We start from the raw sequence: 10375 nt of genomic DNA on the forward strand, positions 1-10375 counted from the left end.
CTGCCGTGTTGTGACATTTTACTACTTTATTTCCTTCTCAGTGAGATCTAAGATGTCAGAGATTTCTTAATTGCCATGGTGATGCAAGAGCCTATAATGTAGATCTACATGCTGGAAGACAGCTTTTTTTTCAGATTATTTCTGGCTCTTCCATTTCTGCAAATAACATGGAGAATCTGGCAGCCATGAACAAAAGGAAAATAACACAATTGACCTTCAGAACTATGGTAAGTGTTTTGGGTACTGCCAGGTTTTCCAGACATGCTTTGAAAGAGTGTTATCCCTCTTTAGTACCCCCTCAGCCATGGAGCCCATGGACTCCTTCACCAGCACACCAGGGGCTGAGTGCTGCAGGCTGATCCCCTGCCAATCTGCAGGGCTTGTTTGAATGCAAGTGGGTCCCCTTCCCCTCTGCAAGGAATGTGTCTTGAGGTGGTGTTGCCCTCCTCCCTGGTCTTCACTCAAAACTGCAGTTGGGGAAGTACCACCTCAAACTTTTCTCCAAGGCTTAGTTAATATTTTAAATTTTAGCAAACTTTTGGCAGGTCCCTGGCTTTTTTCCTGCAAATCTGCCTTGAGAAACCCAGATGTTTTCCTTTCAGTTACAGGCAGGACAATGCCCCACAATTTCTGGTGAAATCTTTGTCATGTCACCTCATGTCTGTGAAATGACAAAACCAATTAGTGCAGACATTAAAATAGACCAAAGCACTTTTCCTTGAGCTTATTTTAGAGGGTACCTGTGCAGTGCAAAGTTACCTCCGTGGAAGCAGATCACACCACATGCAATCAGACAGGGGATTCCCTGTAAGTCCTTCCATCTACAGGTGATGATGGGATGGAGCCCAGCTCAAAAGAAAGACACAGAGGATAACCATTTACGAACCACATAGCGCTGCAGGACACAACTTGCAAGTAGAGTCCAGTTGCTCCAGCCCGGCCTCCTGCTGGTGGACCAGGGAGGGACCTTTGCCAGCACAGCTTCTCCTTGGTCATGTAACAAGGTGTCTCCTAGGTTGGCAAATTGCTTTTGAAGCTGTAAGCAGAGAATCAGGAATGCTTATCAAGACCACTTCCTGCTTGGAATAAGTCACACAGTTCAATTTACTTGAGTATTGCTCTCCTTGAGATATTGCATGTTCTGTGAAACCTCCTCCAGATAGATTGAGAAGATAAGAAATGCTTGAAGTGGTCCTAATCATCAGGATGAAAACCAGGAGGAACAGATTGTCCCCGGTCTACTATTAACATAATTAATGGCCTCAAGTTATGCCAGGGGAGGTTTAGATTGGATTCTAGGAAACATTTCTTCACTGAAGGGTTGTCAAGCACTGGATCAGGGTGCCCAGGGAAGTGGTGAGTCACCATCCCTGGAAGTATTTAGAAGACATGTAGATGTGGCACCTGGGGACATGGTTTAGTGGTGGACTTGGCAGAACTGGACTAACGGTTGGACTGGATGACCTCAAGGGTCTTTTCCAATGTAAATTGTTCTGTGATTCTGTGATTCAGATTAGCTTGGGTTTCAATTTCCCCAGCCTGGCAAACTTCATAGTTAGATCTCCTTTGCTTTGGGGATCTCATGGCAGAGTGGCTGGGACACTTCAGTCCTATGGCAAGACTACAGTTACTGACACCAGCACTTCTGGTGGAGCAGCAAACACAGGCTTATGGATCTCAGCAGCGCTGCCTAATCAGTGTAAGTAGTGAAGACCTAAGTCTTAGAGCTGTCCTGATATATCTGCCACATTTTCTTGTCCTGCTAGCAAGTTTTCCTATCATGTATTGGTCTCTCTTTAGCTTTTCCATATCGTGAGGTTGCAAAATTAAATTATAAATGTCTGATACTTGCTTTGTTCAAGGACTTGTCATCATCCTGGTGGCAGAATCCATCTCTTCTTTTTTTTTGTCAAAGCAGGAGAAGTGAAAAAAAGAGTGACAGCTGGCAGCAGGTACCAAATACCTCTGCTAAATACCCCCAGACCTGCACAAGAGCATTATTGTATCCTGAGCTGCACAGAGAACAGCACTGCAGGGGCATATACCAGTTCCTACAGGCCTGCTCACCACTCTTACTCATCCCCTCCTAGCACTTTGTGTGGACAAATTTTAGGTTACGTGAAAGCAGCTGTTTTGGCCAATTTGGTGTTTGCAAAACATGTTGGCATGGTCACAAGAAGGGCACCTGGGAAGGGCTATAAAAGCTTTGCCAGCTTTCTGCTAACTCAGGAAGGCCATAGTAAAAGCTGCCTTGCTTTTATTACACATCTTGCAGAGACATGTTCACACAGCAAACATGGCAATAAAGATGGATCACCCCTTGAAAAAATTTGCCACAGCTGGAGCATTACATCTGGTAAACACTGGGCCATGGGGACCTGCCACCTGAGCTTCACACTTACAGATAATTTCATTTAGGTCTGGATCTGTCACTTCATGCCCATGGGCAGGGTGAGATGGGGGAAGCAGCAAAAAGTTGTGGATTTTTAAAATCAAAAACCTCAAAGTTCTCTGTAAAGGGACACTTTCTAAACATAGCCACCCAAAGCACAGCTGGAAAAAAATCCATCTCCTATCAGTGCTTGTTATATGGAGGTGAGGCCTCCTGCTTTGATCCAGCTTCAGCTGCCATCTGCCACTTTTCCTCCCCAGCCCTCTTCTCTGTCTGGAGCCATCTGAGCAGACACAGCACCCCGGGCCAGGACAGCCAGGCAGGGGGGATGACATGCAAGGAGCCGAGTTCAGAGCTCCAGACATTGCTGCTGGAAGATTTTCCACCTGCCCAAATGTGCTCTGATTCACCATCTGCTCCAGGCTGAACAAAAGAGGAATTACAACTACTGAAAGATACAGCTACTGAAAGATACAGCTAAATGGAACTGCGGTGCCTTTTGCCTACTTGGCTGCCTGGCTCCTTGTGACGGGTTTGTGGCACGTACCCAAACCTGACTCAGAGCTGTTCCAAGAAATACTGGGGATTTGATAGTTTGTGAAAAGGGAAGAGAGTAGGACCCTGCAAGTTTTGCAAATGGCTAGCTGACCTCTGAAAGAGAGATGGGAATCACTCACCTTGGTGTCAAACAGGGCAGCTAGGGGAGAAAGTGGTTGCCTTTATCCCTCCCCATGGGCACAGAGCAAAGTGAAAAGTCATCTAACCACCTGCAAAAGTTTTAATAAATCAATGTATGGTGAAAGTTTAAATACTTGCTTCTTTCTACTGAGCAGACTGTCTTCTAGGGCTGTGGCTTCCTGGCTCCAAGGAAAAAGTCTGTGGTTGATAGTGACACCTCTGCTGTTTACTGCAGAAAAGAGGTGGTTGCCATCCCACAAAGGAAAAGCTGAAATCTTAATGCCATCAGTAAGAAATGGGAGTTAGGAATTATTTTATCACACATAATGAGTGGTAAAATGAGAAGGAAGTTGCCACCTTCAGGTCTGAAGCAGAGTCCCAGTTTTACAGCTGCAGACTGGCACACAAATATTTCTGGCCGATAACCGAGTCACTTCAGAGGTCACAGATTTGCTGGTACCTGCCCATTGCAAACATCCATAATCTGATGGTGACTACTGGCCCATGCATCAAACGGTAAATGAGGATGTACTTAATCCATCTATGTCACACTAAGATTGCTAGCTAATTAAAAATGGAATCTCAACCCCAGTTCTGCAGCAATAATGTCAGATGAGGATATTCTTGCCATTAAATTGTTTCACTCTCACATCACATCCCTTCCAGACAGGAATTATTTGTACTTGGATATGTGCAAAATCTTTAATTAGCATGCTCAGAGAGTCATAGATTAAAAGATCTACACAAGACAAAAATAGTAACAATTATTATTCCTATGGTGATCTTTTCCATCACTGTTTAAAATTATGTATAATATGCTAAATATGGGTGCTTATTACTTCCTTTGTTTAAATCTTTATTATTTTAACTATTTGGAATTTTTTTTACTTCTTTTGCTGTAGCTCCTCGATATCCTTATCATGAGCCTGATCCTGTTGGCCTAAGAGGTCCAGAGAAAAGGAGGAGATAGTCATCACCCCAGACTTTTACAGTTTGATTGTAGTACAAGACAAGATAGTGATCAAGTGCTGAGGCAAAGCAAGGCTGTGCAATTTGTAATAGTTGGCCCACTGCTTGCTGGTGGGTATCTGTAAGGTTTGGTGGAACATCAGAGAAGGATTTTAAGGCGGGGCTGTAAGGAGGATCAGGGGATCACTACACCAACATCTGTGGGGAATGGCTGTTTCAGTGAAATGGGAGAAGTCTTGGTGCTCCTCTTCAAGGGGTTTCATAGAGAGGCTACTCAGGCAGGGGCATCAGCCACCCTGGCTTGTTACATTGTTTGGTGCTAAAGGAGGTCACATTTGCAGAAGAGACAGAACCACCTTTGTGAAATGCTGTTTAAGTTACCCTTTGCATAGGAGAAAATCAGAGAAACTGAGAGATGTTGATTCCAGTGTTCCTCAACATTTTTTGTTGAAGAAGGACACGAGTTCATTTGTACAGCAGTGTCACAGAGATTTGCTCTTACAACCAAGAAAAAGGGCCACAGTCTAAAGGCTTGTCCCTCACTACTACTTCTCTTTGCTGTTCTTCACTTGTATAGGTGAGTGACTGTGTGGGCAATTGTTTACAAATAACATTCTGCAGCCTTTTCCTGGATCACACTCTCATGTTTCATGGAGTGATCACAGACTGCAGAACACTGATTTTTACCTATCTTTGTGGCTGAAAGTGTGGCCAACTGTACTTCGAATCAATTGTACTTCAAGTAGTTGTTGAGCTGTTACCCAGGTATGGGCATGAGCAGCTGGCAGCCAGCCTGGGCTGCTGCCAACAGGGACAGAGCTCAGAGATGGCGAAGAGCAGGAAGATGATGTGTTCTGAGGAGCTCTGCTTGATCCAACGGCAGCCCAGGAGTGGGCACCTCCACAAGTAACCGGCATAGCAACAGGCCAAGACAGAAATTTTTGCAGAAGAGACAGGCTTTTTACACAGAAAGTATTTAGGCAGTGATGGTTCAAACTGATCCCCACTCACAGTAGTTTTCTGTTCCAAGTAATTGTGCAGCAGGGAGCTACATCTCAAGTTATTTACTGCTTTGCATTAAAAAGAATAGGATTAAGGTTATGGAAATTAGGAGGAACTATTTCAAAACAGATCACAGTGCAAAAAGGAGATGAAATCAAATATGTTAGAGGCTTCATATGTTTTCTTAAACATATTGATTCATATGTTTTCTTAAACACATTGATTCATGTGGGTTTGGCCACATTTTCTTTGGGAAGAAAATGGTGACACATCACCACCTTTTAATTTTGCTAGTTTTTGAACTGTGTATGCCCTACACTGGAGACAGTAATTCCTTCTAAATAACATTATATTCTTTCCATTGTACATCCTGTGACTCAGGTATAGTAAATTTGTTGCTAAACCCTGCTGCCTATGCTACCTGCCAATGTACTGGATATGAGTAATCCTCAGAAGCACTAGAACAAACACTCTTAAAGAGGAAAAAGGCCCCTCCTTTCCTAAGAATGGAAAGTTTGATAACGAACATTATTTAACAGACTTATTCATAAATAAAGAATAAAAGGACATCCCAAAAGAGATACAACTAATACTAAGGACACTGTCTTCTTAAAAGTCAGGCTAGCATGCCAGACTACTTTAACATTAGACAAATGCCCTGCTTGAGAAGCTGATGCAAGGTAAGGAGCTTCCACAACATTTCAAAGCTACAAAAGTAATCATATATTAGTTTTACTGACCAGACACAATGAGAAAATACTTCTCTCTCTTTTTAAGATGTGTGTACGTTTTAGAGATTACAACACTGACAAAGGCAAAACCCCCCTTTCAGTGAAGGTGAGCACCTTTAATGAGAAGTAATAGATCATTTCCCATTTGATGGAGAGAACAGTTGATGGTGTTTTCCTAAGGATATGTTTTCCTTTTAGCCACATCTTTCTCATCCTTGTCTGTGTCCTCAGCAGAGTCTAAATGAATACATTAAATGCTACAGGAAAATAGGGTGTGTAGCAGGTCATTAACAGTAGAACAAGCACTCGGGATTTTTTTGGTGGGACAAGAATTACAACCAAAACCCACCTTCCCTACATTGTACACATGGTTAATATCAAAGCACTTAGAATAATGTTAAACATTTTGTTTGCTTGACAGGTATCAGTCATCTTTAGGTGTGTTTCTGGAGCAGATTGGGCTGCAATACCAATGCATGAGAAGAGACGCCTTCAGGAGGGAAAGGGAGCCTTTGGAGGGAAAGTGAATGGGGACAGACAAAGCAGAACTGAGAATTCAAATGCCCAGCTGATCCGCCTGCTCAGTGGTAGGTAAAGAGGCTGGGGGTGAGGAGCTTGGCAGCAGCCTGGGCTAGGCAGTACTGGAGTTTAAATCACAGTATTTCCCTTGATGCAGGTCAGCATAAGGCCTTGCCATCTGGCCACAAACTACTGACAAAGTACACTTGAGCCATGTTTTAATATGGACTTAACTGGTGTGCTGCTACCAGGGCTAAACCATAAAACTATTATTTCTTGCTGGGATGAATGCTAACCCTCACTGAACAAAACAGACTGTTTTCTTCCTGAGGGAAAAACTCCCAGCACTTTTCCATGAACTGAGTCTAATCCTGAAGGCTGGCATAACTCCTGGGAGAGTAGTCATTGAGTCCATGATACATTTGAGTGTTTCTTCATCTCTTTAGGGAATGTGCATGCAGACATGACAGGCCTGGTGAAGACACCTGAAAGAGGCTGTTCTTTGAAATAAAAGCTAATGGCTTTCTGCAGTTGTAAGAAACAGTGTTGCAGACATGTAATATAAAATACAGTGCACCCTTCAAAAATAACTCTGAGGCCCTGAAATAATTGAGAGCACCAGGCTGTACAGTCAGTAATTCCTGCACCCATCACATTTCTTAACAGGCTAATGATAGACCCTGAGACTACACACACACAGAGTATTCAATCATAAGCATAGGCAGGTTACATATGGGCGACAAGGAATGATGCTGGGACAGATGGAATCAAGTGAAAATGCAGAGATGCCTATTACTGCATGTAGAGGGCTGCGAGCATCTTTCTAAAGTACAGCATTCTAAGAGCTCGATCCAAAAATGGTTGCTTAGGTTTCCTGCACAGTTGTGAGTGTCTGAAACAAGACAGATTAAATACCTGCTGGAGATGCATACATGTGGCTGCTGTTCCCTGGCCGCAGAAGGAGTCCAGGCCCTGCGCTGGGAGGATGCACCCGTGCTCAGACAGCCACAGCTGAATGGGGGATCCCACACAGAATGATTAATTGTGTTGTGTGCACAGTGCTCAGAGCAGGGCATCGTGCCCCATTTCTTCTTGTAGGCAAATAGTCCCGTGTCTACAAGAATGTCTTCAAGAGACGTCCTGTCTCCAGGAGCACAATTTCATGGGAACTGAATATTTTCTTGCTCCCAAGAGACGCTGGCATCCAGCTGATACCTCTATGAGAACAAACACACATTCAAGAAACACACTTTTTGACACACATGTTTTGAACAACTGACCCAAACAAAAACGTCTCCTACTCTGGGAGGTAAATGGAGGGCAAGGTCCTTGGGGCACCACAGGGCAAACCTTCATCTGTGGAAAAACAGTGGGAGAGACTCTGTCTGAAGTCATACAGGAACGGTGCTCTCCTTCACATCCCTAATGTCAGCCTGGGCTTTTCTGCTCTCCCAGTGCTAGTCGATGTGGAATGAATCACTACAGCAGCTTGATGAAGCAGCAAGCCGTGAACACATTTCCTTGTGTTATCTAATGGTGAAACACAGAGGATTTGGCTAATTAGGGAATCATCCTCACCCTGGCAGATTTTCTCAAATAGAAATGGGTTTTGAGGTTTGCTGACTGCTGAGGGTGAAGCTGCTGAGTAGGTGGCCACAGAAACATTTAAATGTACATACTCCTCTGCAGGTTACCTGCTATGCAGCAAAAGCCACAAATATGTCAAAAATGTAAAAACCATGAAGGATTAAAAATCCAACCTTTTTTTTCCCCCTCTCAGGAAAGTTTGGAGACTGTGTGCAGTTAACTCATTGAAAACTGTGATAAAGCCATGGACAGTCATGTCAAAAAGCTATGGACGGGGAATGAAAGTCATTTGCTGCCAAGGGTGGCAACAAACCCACATGCCTTCTGAGTGTAAGCCATTTCTGTAAGCAGATCCAGCTATGGTTTTTTGGTGGTTTTTTTTGCTGTGAACAGTACCCTTGTTTCCGACTTGAATTATATTTTCTTTCTGTTCATCTTCTCAGGAAGAGGATTTTCTGTTTAAAGAAACATAACTAGAATTAATCATTGTAGATATGGCTAGATAGTTCTGGCTAGAAAAATACCTTGGTTTCAAGTGTTTATAACTTTGAACATATGGTCTAAAATTTTCCATTCTCTGACTTCAGTTTGATTTAATCAAGGGCTTTGGGCAGGGGGAAGCTTGTTTCTTTTCATGTCAGCTGTGGGAGACAAGGCACTGCAGAATAACACCAAAGTGAGGTTTTTCACACAGAAAATTATGTAAAGGTTGCGATATCACCATCCTCGTGAGGAAAAAATTGCAGTTTGGCATGAAATGTGTTTTTTCCTATGTCCAGCTTACAATTGTCTGAAAAAATATGTGTTGCATATGCTCAGAAGAGACATGGTAAACAACTTTTACATTTCCTGAAAACATGGTCAGGTTTAGAGCTGCGTATGCCCTTCTCGTTAAATGCAGTTCCTCTACTGTCCTGGCTGTTCTGGGGCTAGACAGAGGAGCTGAGACTAGGAAGAATTTGAGAATGAACCCTTTCCACCAGGCTTGCCTTGGGTTACTGGCTTTTGATTTGAAAAAGTGCTGAACAATGCCCCCCCAAAAATCCAAGAGAACTCAGATTTTGGCCCAGTATCCAAAATATTGGACTAGGAAGTGGTGATAAACTTTTCAAAGGGTTTAAGTACCATTTGCTTTGGTAGTTTTAAGTTATGGCCTTAGGAAGTGTCAGCCTCACGTACAGCACTGCCCAGGTGTGCTCCCTTAGCTGTTTCGGCCTTCTCTGCAGCAGGAGCTGGTCTGACTGTCCCAGTGGTGACCCTTGGGAGTGATGGCTACAAGAGAATCAGGCACCTTGCAGGGATAACATACCCTTGATATACTCCTGCCGAACAGCAGTGACAAATCCCCAATGATTCCAGTGCCTACCTCTGCAGTGCGGAAAGAGCCTGAATTTATTTGTGAAGAGATAGAAGTGCTTGTCCTAACACAAAACCAAAACAGAACAGAACAGAGAAAACCCACCCAAACTAACCCCCAAAACATCAAAAGCAGCAAGAGTAGCTGTTTAGTACTAATTGTGCTGCAATAGCTGAAATTCAATGTAAAGATCTGTCTTAGATCTACCAGGGAGATACATTGTAAAAGAAAGTTGTCAGCATATATGTGGTTGAAATATGAGTAAATACATTGTTTGTCGTGTGAGTAAACACACAAGAGGAAGAGAACAAGATCCACAGAAATACCCATCATTCACATGGCCAGGGGAGCACACATCTGCCTGGGTAAGCTGATATTTCACTCTGCCTAAATTTTCATTCTCTGTGACCATCAGTTCATGTAAGTGCCAACGTGCTTGATGGGAGAAGAATGGGGCCCTCCCAGGAATAGGGGGTTGTTCTGAAATTCAGGAAAAAAGCACCACTTTACCACTGTTTTCAGCAGTGCCTGTGCAGAAATGAGTATCAGAAGATGGTCTCGTTCACATCCCAGTACTGTAAGTCCCCAAAGCAGCGACAGGCTGTCGGCTTCTCTTTCATATACAACTGCAAAGACTGAAGCACAGATCTTTGGGGTATTTTTTTTTTAAGCTTCCTGTGGTGCTTGTGGCAATGGACTGGAGTGATTGCAGAAATGAGCAGAGCAACCAGCTCCCTGGCCAAAAGCCAGCCAACTTGCGCCCTCTCCGGTTACCAGATCACAAGTATCAGGGAAATGCTGTAGCTGCAAGAACTGCTGAGGTCAACAGCTGAAATCTGTTCTTTGCTGGGTTTTAAAATATTTCCCTCCAGGCCACAGACAAAAGTTGCCAAGATAGATTGAAGTGAGAACTTTTTAAGGGAACAGCATGTTGGGTAATTAAAGCCCAGCTCTGCAGGTGGAAGAGGATCTGAGCAGTGTGGCAGTGAGGGGGAAGAGCAGCAAGGGAAGGAAACAGCTGGTGCAGGTGTTCCTGCCAGAGCACCATGGACAGGAGCAAAAACTGTATCACTAAGGTAGGAGCAGTTCTGCGTCAAAACCAAAGAAAGAAGGGACGGTTGTCTGATTTCTGACTATGCA

The sequence above is a fragment of the Corvus kubaryi genome, unplaced genomic scaffold, assembly GCF_017639235.1.
Source record: "Corvus kubaryi isolate FWS band 111438036 unplaced genomic scaffold, C.kubaryi_AGA036_p1.0 65309, whole genome shotgun sequence".
NCBI lineage: Eukaryota > Metazoa > Chordata > Aves > Passeriformes > Corvidae > Corvus > Corvus kubaryi.